Consider the following 15964-nt stretch of genomic DNA (forward strand, 5'->3'; position numbering starts at 1 on the left):
TATGAACTTAACTTGATCAAATTACTGACCAAAGTTGGACCAAAAATCTGCCAGACCCAAAATCTCAGCATGAACAGTGCATGTGAACAGTAAACTTATTTTGGCCATAACTTGAGCTACAAAACTCCAAATGGAGTGATTCAAAAAAAGAAATTCAACTATACAAAATAAGGAACATTTTCTATGAAAGAAGGTTTGTCAAATTCCAACAGTAAATCGACCAATGAAACAGTGCAACTTCGGAGCACCAAAACTGAAAATTGGCAATTTTGCCAAAATGACCTAAGCTTTGAGAAAGTGACCAAAACCAACAAGTTTTAAATGAAAAATGTAGTATGTTGGAAGTGCCAAAGTCAATGTACATATTTTCAATGCAAAAGTCAACATTTTAGTTGACTAATGAAGTGAATAGTGACATGAAAATTTGAAATAAGCTTGGAAATGGATTTGGTAATTGATTCCAACAAGTTTTAAATGCAAAATGTGGTACATCGGGAGTGTTAAAACCAATATACCTATTGTCTATGCAAAAGTCAACATTTTTGTTGACCAATGAGGTGAATAGTGACACCAAAACTTGAAATTCAAAATTTGAAATTAGAAATGCATCTAGGGGACTTTAAATTGCAATTGGCAAATAATACTAGCAAATGTAAAACTTAAAATGTGGGATCTTGGTATAATAAGAATTAATATATTCATTAAGTATAAAAAGGTCAACATTTTGGTTGACTAGTAAGGTGAATAGTAATCAAAATGATTAGTAAATTAAGATGAAGACCTAGAACCAATTCTAAGCTTAAATGCTTAGAATTGTATGACAAATATGGACTATGCATCCTAGTCAAAATTGTTAAAAAGAAATTTAGGCCATAAATTTGAAATCCATGAAATATTCATGGATTATTTGAAACATGAAAAATAAGTCACCTAATTGATGTGAATAGATAGTTAGAGCACATATGCTCATCACAAATGGAATTCATAAAATATTAGAAACCCAACTTGAAATATAAAATTTGTAATTACATAAGTAGATTCTTGAATGTATAAATGAGAAAAGAAAAATGTTTGGAATACAATGGTACATGTGAACCATTGTTTATAATTGTGATCAATATGAATAACATAATGAATGGACAAATAAACCGTATTAATGTATGAATGAGACATTAGTTCTCATTATTGTAAAGAGAAGAAGTATTTTGAATACAATGGTATAAAAGGATAATTGATGTGAATTGTGATCATATAAATGATCAAATGAATGTATGAATTATGATTGAAATTTATCATGAAATAATGAAGTCATAAAGCACAATATATTAATATTTTAAAATATTAAATGCCCTAGTATACCTAACAAGATTGGTTTGGATAGTTTGGCATGCCAATAGGGTATTGTTTTAGCAGTACTGCGAAAGGAAAGGCTTTATGCCTGTATTCATGGCTTTATGCCCGTATCCATGGCTTTTATGCCCGTATTCATGGCTTTTATGCCGATTATGTGATATCATGGCTCTTTAGCCATACTGACTGCATACGTGGTTGGCGTTACCGTCCCATGGTATGACGGCCCGAGGCACCGCGGTGTCGGTGCCAACGACCCGTTATCGATCCAGTCATCTAGTATGGGTTACTTGGCGATCAATTAAAGTATTATTCAATTCAGCTAAGTTAAGTTAAGTATAATGAAAATCGGTACAATTAAATTAAGTATTGAATGAATAAGCAAAGAGATTAGCAAAAGAAACATAACAAAAATATAAATTGCGAGCAAATGCGGACTTGAAATACAATACGGATAGAATAAATTATATACCGCTAGTATTCTTGAAAAGTCATAAACAAACAACTTCCAAACATGAACAAACTAGAAAATAAGATCGTTTATACAAGAAATACCATACCAAAATAAATTGATTCTTGAGTATCGAATTATCATTTATTTCTTTCTTTACTTGTATATATTATTTCTGGTTATATTATTGCACCACTAAGCGAAATGCTTAGCGCGATGGAATTGCTTCCTCGCAGTCTCAAGGTAAAACCAAGAGATCGTGACAGAGATTTTTAGAGTCCGGATCTGCGGAAGTGTCGGAAGAGTTCAAGATTGTCACCTCCTCAGCAATACATGTAGATAGGGCTCATTTTATACATGTTATGTATATTGTTCATTCCTAGCACATTGTAAATTATTTGTATATCTTGTACAAAATAAACTCATGTAATTAACCTATGAATTATGGAAGCTATTCAAAGTAAGTATTTTAGTATGTGAATTGAATTTGATTTATAATGAGATTATACTTGTGAATATTGAGATATTGAAAATCTAATGAGATTTCTGAGAAATCTGAATACTGTATTGAGATACATTATGTTTGAAAATTTTTGAGACTATTAAGTTTGAGAAATTGAGTATATATTGAAATTGTCTTTGGCGTGTTGGAAGAACTGTTAGTCCAAATTACAGCCGACACTTTGTCGGATTATCGTTAAAATTTTTGAAATTTCCAATTTAGTTAGATTTTGATAAAAGTAAAAATAGTCGAAATCTTCAATAAAGTTTTTGAATAAATAAATCAAGGACTGCAATGAAATCAGATAAAATAGAGTGCTCCGGCACACTGAGTGGCATAACTTGCTAGGCTACACTGTAGTCGGGTAAGGGGTGTCACACACCCAATTAGTAATAAGGTTTACCTTAAATGAACCTATAATCATATGTTACCATGCACTAGGATCTCTCTGTTACAAAATCCCAACTCAAGCTGGAGTCATGGTTTATGTCAAACCCCATTTGCTATGAATATTATGTTCTCTTTTAATTCCAGTTCTTGATTAAAAAGATTTTCTCATCAGAAACTCTTTTCTGAATAAATCTATCTGTCCTGGCCAGGAACTTGAAACATCAAGAACAATTAAATGAACATAGGATTTTATCTCTATTTACTTAGAGGAACAGATTCCATCTTGATCAACACCTACCTCCATATATAACTAGTAGGAGCCAACACATGCCCATATACCCATACATAGTACAAGTATGAAAGCAGTATCAAACTCAAACTACCTATATACAAGATAACTGTGCTATCTCCGGTCTAAAGATTATGTGCACTGATATGATTTATGACAAAACATTGACAAGAGTAAACTCCATTGTCATAAGTGTCACTGGTTCGGCCTACTTATCATTTATAAGTGCCTATCATGTTTGTTATATGGCATGAGACTCACCATTCCATCTTATTTATATCTCATATAAATAACTTGGGAACAAACATGAATATAATCTTTCTGGATAAGTCATGTCCTTATTATGAAGTATCCTCGATTGTGAACCTATTTATGATACTTTGTGCTAGAAATATTGTCACTCATATTCTTAACAACTTAAGAATAATATTTCTAACAAAATATCAATGGACCTTTTCTATTACACATAAATATATTATGTAAAAGAAAAAGTGGAAATGCCTTTTTATTAATAAAAATATGTACAAGATACATACTAAATGATATGCTCTAGGGCATATTACTAACAGTTCTCATGCTGCTTCTGTAACTCATTACTCATAGAAGCAAGCATGTAACACTTGGCTCTCATATCATGCTCCTTCCACTTGTCTAATGTATCATGTTCCTCTTGAGTGGCCTCTAGAGGTAAGGGACCAGGAACATTTGAGTCTAGAACATATCCTATATGTTCAAGGTTCAGAACAAGTTTCAAATTTCTTAGCCAATAAGAAAGACTAGGCACTGTCAACCTATTGTGATCAAGTATGCTCGCAAGGATATTGGATGATGGTGGTTATGGTGTGCTCTTTATTATTAAAAAATTAACTGTAAAAAATAACCAGATTAATTAGTAAATATATCATGTAATTAACCAAAATGATTATGGTCTTTTAATGAAATTGGTCCTCCCACTAACTTAGCGAATCCTACACTTCTAAAGTAAAAAAAGGAAATCCTAGTTGGATGGATTTCTAGTAGGTGATTGAATTCTTATAGTCTTATTGATCATCCTCAGGCACATACATGATTGGAATTACAATAAACTGTAAGTGAGCAACTCCTTGCCCATCACATCTCATGTAAGGTTCAATCTTTTACCTAGCCCCTAATGCTCAAAATCTCAGGCACATCCATTATTGAATTATCTTGCATTAGTTAAGTTGATCCCATTGAGACAGCAAACACGCAAATTATTTTAATGTCCTCAGGCTGAAGGAGCGGAAGCATGAAAAATACAAGTTTAGATCAATGAAATTCAAAATTTTTCTTCTAGGGTCACATGCATCATGCAAGATTTATTTTTTATCTATTTGATTTCAATGATAAACAGTATATTGAAACTCTTTTAATATATTTTTGGATCTACATTTGCCATTTAAGATTTTAGAATCAACAGATTAATCCATTAGAATCCTAGATTAAATTAAGAACAAGTGCACTAACCTTTTGATGCACTGCAGTGTGTTTGGCACCTTTGGGATGCGTCTTTAGGACACCAGATATTGTCCCTCTAGCTTGTCCACACCAAGATTACCTATGGCAGCCCTTGAACAGCTTCTAAAGCTTTTTCTATGAATTAGAAAATCATGTTTTGCCTTTTGAGAGATTACAGATGTAAACAAGATACTAGAAATAATTTCTAGTATTTTTAATTCAAGAGATTGTTTGCTAATCTCTTTGAATTGATGAGAGATGAAGAAGAAGAGGAGAGAGGATAGCCAAGGGTGGCGGCACAAAGAGAGAATGGCAGCTTGTGTTTTTGTTCCTTCATCCTTACACGTATATAGCTAAGTCACCACTTAAAACCCTTACTATATGTCACCTTCGGATTGGCTACAGGTTTAATTGAACCAATCACATTGTGCCAATTGTCAAACCTATATTAAATCTTGACTTTAATCATCTTACATGATTAAAAGACATATGGCAAGCTTATGTGTAGTGCCATGTGTCACCATCTCATGATGCCACATGTCACCCTATGAAATGACCAAAATACCCCTGTGTTTTAATTGAGTTCTCAACCCAAAATAATTGTTTCTCTTCTTCTAATCAATTTATATCAAATATAAATTAATTAATTAATCTCTATTAATTAATTTCTCATTAATTAAATTCATATTTAAACACTTTAAATATAAATTTAACTTATACTATACATCCAATAACCTAGATTTGGTTTCAAGCCATGCTAGGGACTTTTCAATCTAATTGCAAACCAAACCTATTTAATTAATCAATAAACTCTTTAATTAATTAATTAAATCATATTTAATTTGGTGATTACTTGTGTGTGTGTGTGACTTACTAGGCTCATCACTAATTGGCAATGAGACATGATATCAACTCTTAATATCATCAGAACTCTTTGTTACCATAAATGATTTTTTGAAATCATTGTATGCACCTCATAGACTATGGTTAACACCTAGCATAGCATGCCATAGCCACCCAATTAGTAATAAGGTTTACCTTAAATGAACTTATAATCATATGTTACCATGCACTAGAATCTTTCTGTTACAAAATCCTAATTAGAGCTGGAGTCATAGTTTATGTCAAACCCCATTTGCTATGAATATTATGTTCTCTTTTAATTCCAATTCTTGATTAAAAAGATTTTTCTCATAAGAAACTCTTTTCTAATTAAATCTATCTGTCTTGGCCAGGAACTTGAAACATCAAGAACAATTAAATGAACATAGGATTTTATCCCTATTTACTTAGAGGAACAGATTCCAACTTGATCAACACCTACCTCCATATATAACTAGTAGGAGCCAACACATGCCCATATACCCATACACAGTACAAGTATGAAAGCAGTATCAAACTCAAACCACCTGTATATAAGATAACTATGCTATCTCAGGTCTAAAGATTATATGCACTGATATGATTTATGACAATACATTGACAAGAGTAAACTCCATGTGCTTGTCATAAACGTCACTGGTTTGACTTACTTATCATGTTTGTTATATGGCATGAGACTCACCATTCCATCTTATTTATATCTCATATAAATAGCTTAGGAACAAACATGAATACAATCTTTCTGGATAAGTCATGTCCTTATTGTGAAGTATCCTCGATTGTGAACCTATTTATGATACTTTGTACTAGAAATACGGTCACTCATATTCTTAACAACTTAAAAATAGAATTTCTAACAAAATATCAATAGAACTTTTCTATTACACATAAATATATTATGTAAATGGAAAAGTGAAAATGCCTTTTATTAATAAAACATGTACAGGATACATACTAAATGATATGCTCTAGGGCATACTACTTGTCACACCCTACCCCTCTGTAAGGCATAACATGATCCCGTAGTATACCTAATGAATTACCAACTCCGTCTACTGATAACCCATTAAATACACTACAAGGGATTTTCAAAACTTTTCTTACTTCTTTTACAGTGGTGAGCACTATTTACAGGTGTTAAAACCTTTTTGAACTGAAGTGATAGAATTGACACATTTGAATTATTTGGAATTTCTGTAAAAATTTTGGCAGAGTGCCCTCTGTATTTTGGATAAAACAGTTCTTCAGAAAACCTGTAAAAAGCACTTCAATATGTATTTGCAAATCTCAACTCCAACATATTTCTCAACACAACATTTTTCTCAACTCAAATCCGCAGTGATTTTTCAAAGATTGAGATACAAGAAATATAACACAAAACTATTCAAGTAAATGAAATCTCAAATTTACATTTACAATAATTTACATTTAATTACATACCAAAATATTTTACAAGAGTTTCTATACAACTGCTCAAATAATTTACATACATATTATTACATGCATACATCAAAACCTATGTACATGGGTATACCTATGATATACCTGGAGCTGATTTGAATATATCTTCAAGGAAATTTACTTACTGCTCTATGCTCTTCTTACCTGCGACAGCATACAAAGCTATCGCTGAGTGGTGAACTCAGTGGTGCACAACTATAATTTAAAACATAGTACAATATACATTGACAAATTTTACAGTAAATAATTTGAGAATCTGAATACTGATCAAATTTCACAACTCAAAATACTCATTGCCAATAATGTAAATCATTTGTATAAATGACTTGGAGCACAAAATTCAATTTATCATATCTTGACTATCCATTTAAGTAATTCCAACAAAATCAATTATACATAAACCATAATTAAAATCACCATTCCTTACCATTCAAAAGCCATTCTGTATCTCAAAAATCATTATGTATCTCAAATATCATATTGTATCTCAAAAGTCATTATGTATCTCAAAAATCATATTGTATCTCAAAAGTCATTATGTATCTAAAAAAATCATATTGTATCTCAAAAGTCATTATGTATCTCAAAAATCAATCTTTATCTCACTAACTATGCAAGACTAATCCGAAAGGGCCATATTCGATGTGATTCTAACTCCCTATGGTCGGGGAGGTCGAATCTGATTCTAACTCCCTATGGTCGGGGAGGTCGAATCATCGTGCACAGTACCATCACAATAATGAATCTTCCGCAAGGGCCATAACGATAAAATAAACTTAGATCTAACCTCAAATCAGAGGAAAATCTAAGCCTGTGCACGTACCATGGTAATCAAAACACAACTCACTCCATTGTCTTCTCAACAAATGAGAGAGACGGGTAATAACCTAGTCAAGCATCTATAGTGAGATATAAAACAATATCACAATCCTTTTAGTGAGCATAAATCACAATATAATTCGATTCAAAGTCAATTCCAATATCCAATAATTTTTATGCTCAACACAATTCAAAACATGTTCTATCACAATTTTCCAAAACATAATTTGTTCAATCCATAACAATGCTTAATACTTGTGGAAATACCATTTCACAAAGCTGAATTCATACATACTATAACAATTTTCAATAATCATTGAATTAAATCCAATGCTTGTTAAACATAATACATAAGAAAAATATGTCATTTAATCATATGAAATATTCAAAGTAAAATCAGTTAAAAACTAGTTGTGCACAAACCTCTGATGACTGTCTCACGATCCGACTCGGTGTTTCCTTCCCTTTTCTTTGAGTCCTTGTTAACTGAGAAATACAATTTGAAGTGTTTCAGTGCTAAATTAAACTGTCTCTATCGATGGTGTTTGGTAAATAATGCACTGAACTCAATTATTCACTTAATCACCTAATATATCAACCCTCATTGCGTTTTAGGTAAATTAGGTCTTAGTGTCGTTAATATGTCACATTCGATAGGGTTTTAGGTTTGGTACGTTTTACCAAAGTCATTTCCTTGTTTAGTGCATTTTAGTGCAAATTGCTGGATTCCGGGATACTGGTTTGACCTAACCGGACGATCTAGTTCCCTCGGTTTTCGGGTCTCGGTTGAAACTACAAACTTGTAGATCTAGGTCTTATTGCACGCGGGACAAAATTTCAGGTCAATCCGAATTAAGTAGACCAAGTTATGGTCATTATACTATTGCTGGTCAAATGGTACCATTTTAGGTCAATTTTTGGTCAATTTGGTCAACTCTGGTTCGGCCAGTTTTTGGATCCGAACTTGTGCAAGCTTTTTGACTTGCTTCTGGTCATTTTTGGGTTTTGGTGTCTTCACAAGACTTGTAGGTATGGGTCTTAACTATCCATGGTTAAAATTTCAGGTCAATTGGACCTGTTTTGAGTGAGTTATGGCCTAAATACTCACTGCTGCCCAAATGGTCAGTTTTTAGGTCTCAAGTGTACCTAATCCGAATTGGTCATTTTCTTAGGTCACCTTGCAAGCAGAATTTTGGTATGGTTTCTCAATGAAAGTTGGCACATTTTGTGCCTAGTTTCACCTCAAATTGGTCTCATACCAATTGAGGTTACACATTTAAGGTTATAGGCTAAAATGTACACTGCCCTTGATTACTTTGCTTAACACACATCAACTACACCCATTTACTTTGCAATTTGTTTACTTCCCTACCAATCTGTTTTGGTACATTAACCACAGTATAATCTACTTTACATTGACATTATTTTGGGTAGATTACCATTACCCTCAACACACCAAATATAATTCACATTTACAATATCTCAATACCATTACATACACACCTAAACACCACTAATTCTCACATACACTTTACACAATAATTTCATACACATATCCTTCATTCCTTAATGCCACAATTCTGCCAACACTCCCATGAATATACACATTTATTCAAGTGTCCCCAAGGCTGCCGAAATTGTCCTTCAACACCACATTGCCCTACAATCCATCAATTCTCATCCAAGTGCCAAAATCACTATGTATATGTGAAACAATTCATTAGGATATTAATTTACCATGATCAACATTATTTCTCATCAATTATATGCATAATAAATCATCAAATGTGTGACCCCATGGCTGTCCAAAAATGGCTATCTCAATAACTATTTAAACTTCAAAATTTCCTTCACAAAACTAACACCCATAACATAAACATAAAGTTTAACAAGAAAATTCTCAAAAATGCAAACTTACCTTTAATTGTAACTTGCTAAACCTTCACCAAACTTCTCAAAATTGGTATCAATATCTTCCTTGTGATGTGTAGACCATTTTTTGTGAAGGAACTTAAAGGATTGGAGTTGAAAATGGGAGGTTAAGAGAGCTTGCATGAAAAATGGCCATGGTGTTTTTCATTTCCTCTCAATTCGGCAACTTTGGTTGTTTTGGAGAAGATGACTATTTCTGCTGGTTTAGTGGAGTTACAGCTGCCCTATTATGTATTTAATTTATGCATTAGTGGTCCACTCACAAATTTAATCATTTTATAAACTTAACTCCCACTTATTCCACATTTAACCCATGATTTTAGCTATTTACTTTAGGTACCACTAAACTAATTTTTCATTTTATTTTCTAAGTGTAATATTATTTATTTTTAATGGAAATTTAGGTCAAAAGACAATTCGGGATGTCAAATGACCATAATGCCCCTGTTAGATTACGTTCGATTTTTCAGGTATTCTGGGTTTTGTCTGTTTTTCGATTTCTCACTTTTCTTTGTACTATTTATTTAATTTTTCTTTGATATTTCTAATGAGATTTATACTTCAATAAGGGTCCATTTATGTCCTAAAAATGTTTTCCAGGGTTCCCCGCAGTCCAGGGCTAGTCAACGGTCCACGCCGTGACTTCCCAGTGCGGTCACCCATCGTGAGGTTTCCCGGCTCGTTTAACTTGATCACATTTCTTTGCTATCATTTTTCCTTTGTTTTTCTTGTACTTTCTTTTCTTGTATTTCATTATTTTATGTCTCCTCACTCATATCGAAGTACGGTTCTTGGCATCCTAGCTGTCCGGACAACACTAGTCACCGGAGCAGCAGAACGCACTACCGAACTTTGGGGTGTTACACTACTAACAATCTCCCACTAGCACTAGAGCCATTCATTACAATATCTTAGACCCATCTTCTCAAGATGTCGGTTTAATTGAGCTTGTGACAAAGGCTTCGTGAATGAATCAGTTAGATTTTTAGCTGATGCTATTTTCTGCATGGCTGTATCACCTTGCCCAACTATCTCTCTGATAATGTGGTAACGCCTTTCTATGTGTTTGGATTTCTAGTGAGACCGGGGTTCCTTATATCCAAATAGCTTCTTTTGCAGCATTTGATGCAGAAATATACTTAGCCTCAGTAGTGGAATCTACAGTCGTACTCTGTTTGGAACTCTTCCAACTAACTACACCTCCATTACAAATGAATACATGCCCAGAGGTAGACTTTCTATCGTCGGTATCTAATTGGAAATCAAAATCAGTATAACCATCCAATTACAAGTCTCCACCTCCATATATCAAGAATAAATCCTTAGTTCTTCTCAAGTACTTAAGGATATTCTTGATAGCTATCCAATGTTCCAAACATGGATTGGATTGATACCTGTTAGTTAAACTAACAACATATGCAATATCTGGCCTAGTGCACAACATTGCATACATCAAACTTCCAATAGCTAAAGCATATGGAATCCTAACCATTTTATCTCTTTCTTTAGGTGTCTTTGTAGACATCCCTTTAGAAAGGTGGATACCATGTCTCACTGGTAACAATCCCCTCTTGGAATCAATGCATTTTAAACCTCTTTAACACCATTTCCAAGTATAGACTTTAGGATAAACCATTTATTCTTTTTGCTCTATCTCTATAGATGTGAATCCCAAGAATATAGGTTGCCTCCCCTAAGTCTTTCATGGAGAATGTATTTGACAACCATACCTTTATAGTTGTCAACATACTTGTGTCATTACCTATTAACAGAATATTATCCACATATAAGACAAGGAAAGTGATAGCACTATCACTAACCTTCTTATATACACATGGCTCATCCTCATTTTTGATAAAACTAAATGGCTTAATGGCTTCATCAAAACGGATGTTCTAACTCCTCGAAGCTTGTTTCAACCCATAAACGGATCACTTTAGCTTGCGCACTTTGGAACCATCTTGGGATTCAAAACCCCTAGGTTGTTCCATGAAAATGTTTTCTTCAATGTATCAATTGAGAAAAGCTGTTTGGACATCCATCTGCCAAATCTCATAATCATAGTATGCAGCTATTACTAATAGAATCCTAATTGATTTAAGCATCGCAACAGGTGAGAAAGTCTCCTCATAGTTGATTCCTTGCCTTTGGCGAAACCCTTTCGCTACTAGCCTTGCCTTATAGGTCTCTACCTTTCCATCAAAACCAATTTTCTTAATTGAAAACCCATTTGTTCCCTATAGGTACAATACCTTCAGGTGGGTCAACAAGATCCCAAACTTGATTCTCATACATGGAATCAATTTCGAATTTCATAGCATCAATCCATTTTTTAGAGTCTATATCTGATATAGCTTCTTCATAGGTAAGTAGATCATCTCCATGATCTACTTCTTCATGAGTAGACAACTCTTGTTCTTCTTCATGAAGGAAACCATATCTCACTAGTGGGTGAGATACCCTGGTTGTTCTATGAGGAACAACTGTTGATGTATCATCAATAGGTGTAGGTTGACTAGATGGATCTATATGTATCTGATTTGTTGGTTGGTCAGAATTCTCCAATTCCAACTCTACTTGCCTTCCTTTGCCTCCTTTTTGAACAAACTGTTGTTTAAGAAATGTGGTATCTCTAATTATCACACCCATTTTGTGATGTAGGAAAATAAAAATAATATCCAAAACTATCTTTTGGATATCTAACAAATCGACCCTTTTCTGATATGGTTTCCAATTTATCCGTGTTTAGCTTTTTAACATAAGCTGGATAACCCCAAATCTTAACATGCTTAAGACTTGGTTTTCTTCCATGCCATATCTAATAAGGTGTGGAAGATACTAATTTTGATGGAATCCTATTCAGAATATACAAAGCTAATTCTAATGCAAATCCCCAAAAAGAGATTGACATATCAGTATAGCTCATCATACTACATACCATATCCAATAGGGTACGATTTCTCCTTTCAGATACACCATTCAGCTATGGTGTTCCTGGAGGAGTTAGCTGGGAAACAATGCTGTGCTCTCTCAAGTATTCATCAAATTCAGTACTGAAGTATTCACCTCCATGATCTGATTGAAGAGCTTTAATACTCTTTCCTATTTGATTTTCTAATTCAGATTTAAATTCTTTAAACTTTTAAAGAATTCATGTTTGTATTTCATCAAATACAAATACCCAAACCTTGATTTATCATTAGTAAAGGTAATAAAGTAATGAAAACCGCCTCTAGCCATTTCTTTAAATAGACCACATACATCATTATGTATTAGCTCCAAAATATTTTCAGCTCTTAGCCCTTGTCCTGCAAAGGGTGATCTAATCATTTTGCCCTGAAGGCAAGATTCAGAAGTTGGAGTAAGCTCAGAGCCCAATGAGGATAAAATCCCCATTTTTTCTAGTTTTGCAATCCTATCTTCTGCAACATGACATAACCTTAAGTGCCAAATATATTTTGAACTAGAGTTGATTTTCACCATGGCATTGCATTCATTTAGATCACTTGTATTCATTTTGTATTTGTCATTATTATCCAAATAATAAAGACCATCATTCACATAACCCGAACCAATATATTTATTTCCAAAATAAATATTACAAACATTATTTGTGAGCTGAAATTCATAGCCATTTCTAGTCAAACTAGATATAGAAATGATGTTCTTAAAAGCATCAGGTACATATAAAATATTATCCAAACACAAAACATGTCCAGACATGTAAAAAGATTTAGATCCTATGGCTAAAGCTTCAACAGTTGAGCCATTGCCAATTCGGACTCTAACATCTCGAAAACGCAAGCTGCTACTATTTGCCAGTTCCTGCATATCATAAGAAATGTGAGAACTGGCACCAGTATCTAAAACCCAAGCTGTAGATGAACTATGAGTATCATCAGATTCTAAATAACAAGATATGGACATACCTTCCGAAGGTGTATCCTTTTTTCCTTTCAGAGAAGCAAGATACTCTGGGCAGTTCCTTTTCCAGTGCCCATCCTGCTGGCAGTGGAAACACTTTCCTTTGCCTCAATCAGCTTTAGTCTTCCCTTTTTGTTTAGCTATTTTCTTGGAAGGACTAGGAATCTGAGGTTTCTTTTTCTTGTTGCCCTTCTACTTGTTGGACTTTCTAGCAGAAGAAGATGCAATCAAAACTACCTCTTTTCCTTTATTGCCCAGCATATTCTTTTGGGCAATAACCAGCATGTTGAGTAAATTAGCCAAGGTGCATTCCTGTTTAGTCATATGGAAATTTGTCACAAAATTCCCAAATGACTCAGGTAGGGACTGAAGGATCAAATCTGTCCGCAGTTGGAAATCCATGTTAAAGTTAAGGTGTTCTAGCTGCTCAATCAGCCGAATCATCTTGTGGACATGATTCCCAACATTCTGTCCCTTAGACATCCTCATGCGAAACAGCTGTCTAGATATCTCATACCTAGCATTCCTACTATACTCACCATACAACTCTTGTAGGTGAAGGAGGATCTCACTTGCACTCTACATGTTTTCATGTTGCTTCTGTAACTCATTACTCATAGAAGCAAGCATGTAACACTTAGCTCTCATATAATGCTCCTTCCACTTGTCCAAAGTTTCATGTTCCTCTGGAGTGGCCTCTGGACATAAGGGACCAAGAACATTTGAATCTAGAACATATCCTATATGCTCAATGTTTAGGACAAGTTTCAAATTTCTTAGCCAATCAGATAGATTAGGCCCTGTCAACCTATTTCGATCAAGTATGTTTGCAAGGATATTGGATGGTAGTGGTTGTTCTGTGCTCATTGTTATCAGAAAATTAACTACAGAAAATAACCAGATTAATTAATAAATGTATCATGTAATTAACCAAAATGATTATGGTCTTTTAATCAAATTGGTCCTCCCACTAACTTAGCGAATCCTACACTTCCAAAGTGGAAAATGAAAATCCTAGTTGGATGGATTTTTAGTGGGTGATTAAATTCTTATAATTCTATTGATCATCCTTAGGTACATCCATTATTGGAATTACAATAAACTATAAGTGAGCAACTCCTTGCCCATCACATCTCATGTGAGGTTCATGAAGGAACGGAAGCGTGAAAAACACAAGTTTATACCATTGAATTCAAAAATTTTCACCTAGGGTCACATGCCTCATGCAAGATTTATTTTTATCTATTTGATTTCAATGATAAACAACATATTAAAACTTTTTTAAATATGTTTTTGGATCTGTATTGCCATTTAAGATTTTAAAATTAATCAGATTAATTTTAGAACCCTAGATTAAATCAAGAACGATTACACTAACCTCTTGATGCACTGCAGCGTGTTTGCGCCTTTGAGATTCGTCTTCAGGACACCAGATGTTGTCCCTCTAGCTTGTCCACACCAAGAACACCTATGGCAGCCCTTGAACAGCTCCTAAAGCTTTTTCTATTAATTAGAAATTCAAGTTCTGCCTTTTAAGAGATTAGAGATGTAAACATGACACTAGAAACAATTTCTAGTGTTCTTAATTCAAGAGATTGATGGCTAATCTCTTTGAATTGATGAGAGATGAAGAAGAATAGATGAAAAGCCTCAAAGTGGAGTGACAAAGGAGAGGAGGGGCTGCTGGTTATTTTTTCTTTGCATAACCACACTTAAATAGTCAGGTTAACACATTAAACCCTTGCCACATGTCACCCTTTGATTAGCTCTAGGTTTAAGTGACCCAATCACATTGTGCCAAGTGTCAAACCTATATTTAATCTTGATTTTAATCATCTTACATGATTAAAAAACATTTGGCAAGCTTATGTGTAATCCCATGTGTCACCATCTCATGGTGCCACGTGTCACACTGTGAAATGACCAAAATGCCCCTGTGTCTTAATTTTGAGTTCTTAACCCAAAATAATTATTTTTCTTCTTCTAATTAATTTATATCAAATATAAATTAATTAATTAATCTCTATTAATCAATTTCTCATTAATTAAATTCATATTTAAACACTTTAAATATAAATTTAATTTATACTTCACATCCAATAATCTAGATTTTGTTTCAAGTCATGCTAGGGACTTTGCAATTTAATTGCAAAACAAACCTATTTAATTAATCAATTAAACTCTTTAATTAATTAATTAAATTATATTTAAATAGGTGATAACTTGTGTATGTGTGTGACTTACTAGGCTCATTACTAATTGGCAATGAGACATGATATCAACTCTTAATATCATCAGAACTCTTTCTTACCATAAATGATTTCTCTAAATCAATTTATGAACCTCATAGACCATGGTTAAACCTAGCATAGCATGCCATGGCCACCCAATTAGTAATAAGGTTTACCTTAAATGAACTTATAATCATATGTTACCATGCACTAGAATCTCTCTGATACAAAATCCCAACTCAAGTTGGAGTCATGGT

This window comes from Hevea brasiliensis, chromosome 16, assembly GCF_030052815.1.
Source record: "Hevea brasiliensis isolate MT/VB/25A 57/8 chromosome 16, ASM3005281v1, whole genome shotgun sequence".
Lineage (NCBI taxonomy): Eukaryota > Viridiplantae > Streptophyta > Magnoliopsida > Malpighiales > Euphorbiaceae > Hevea > Hevea brasiliensis.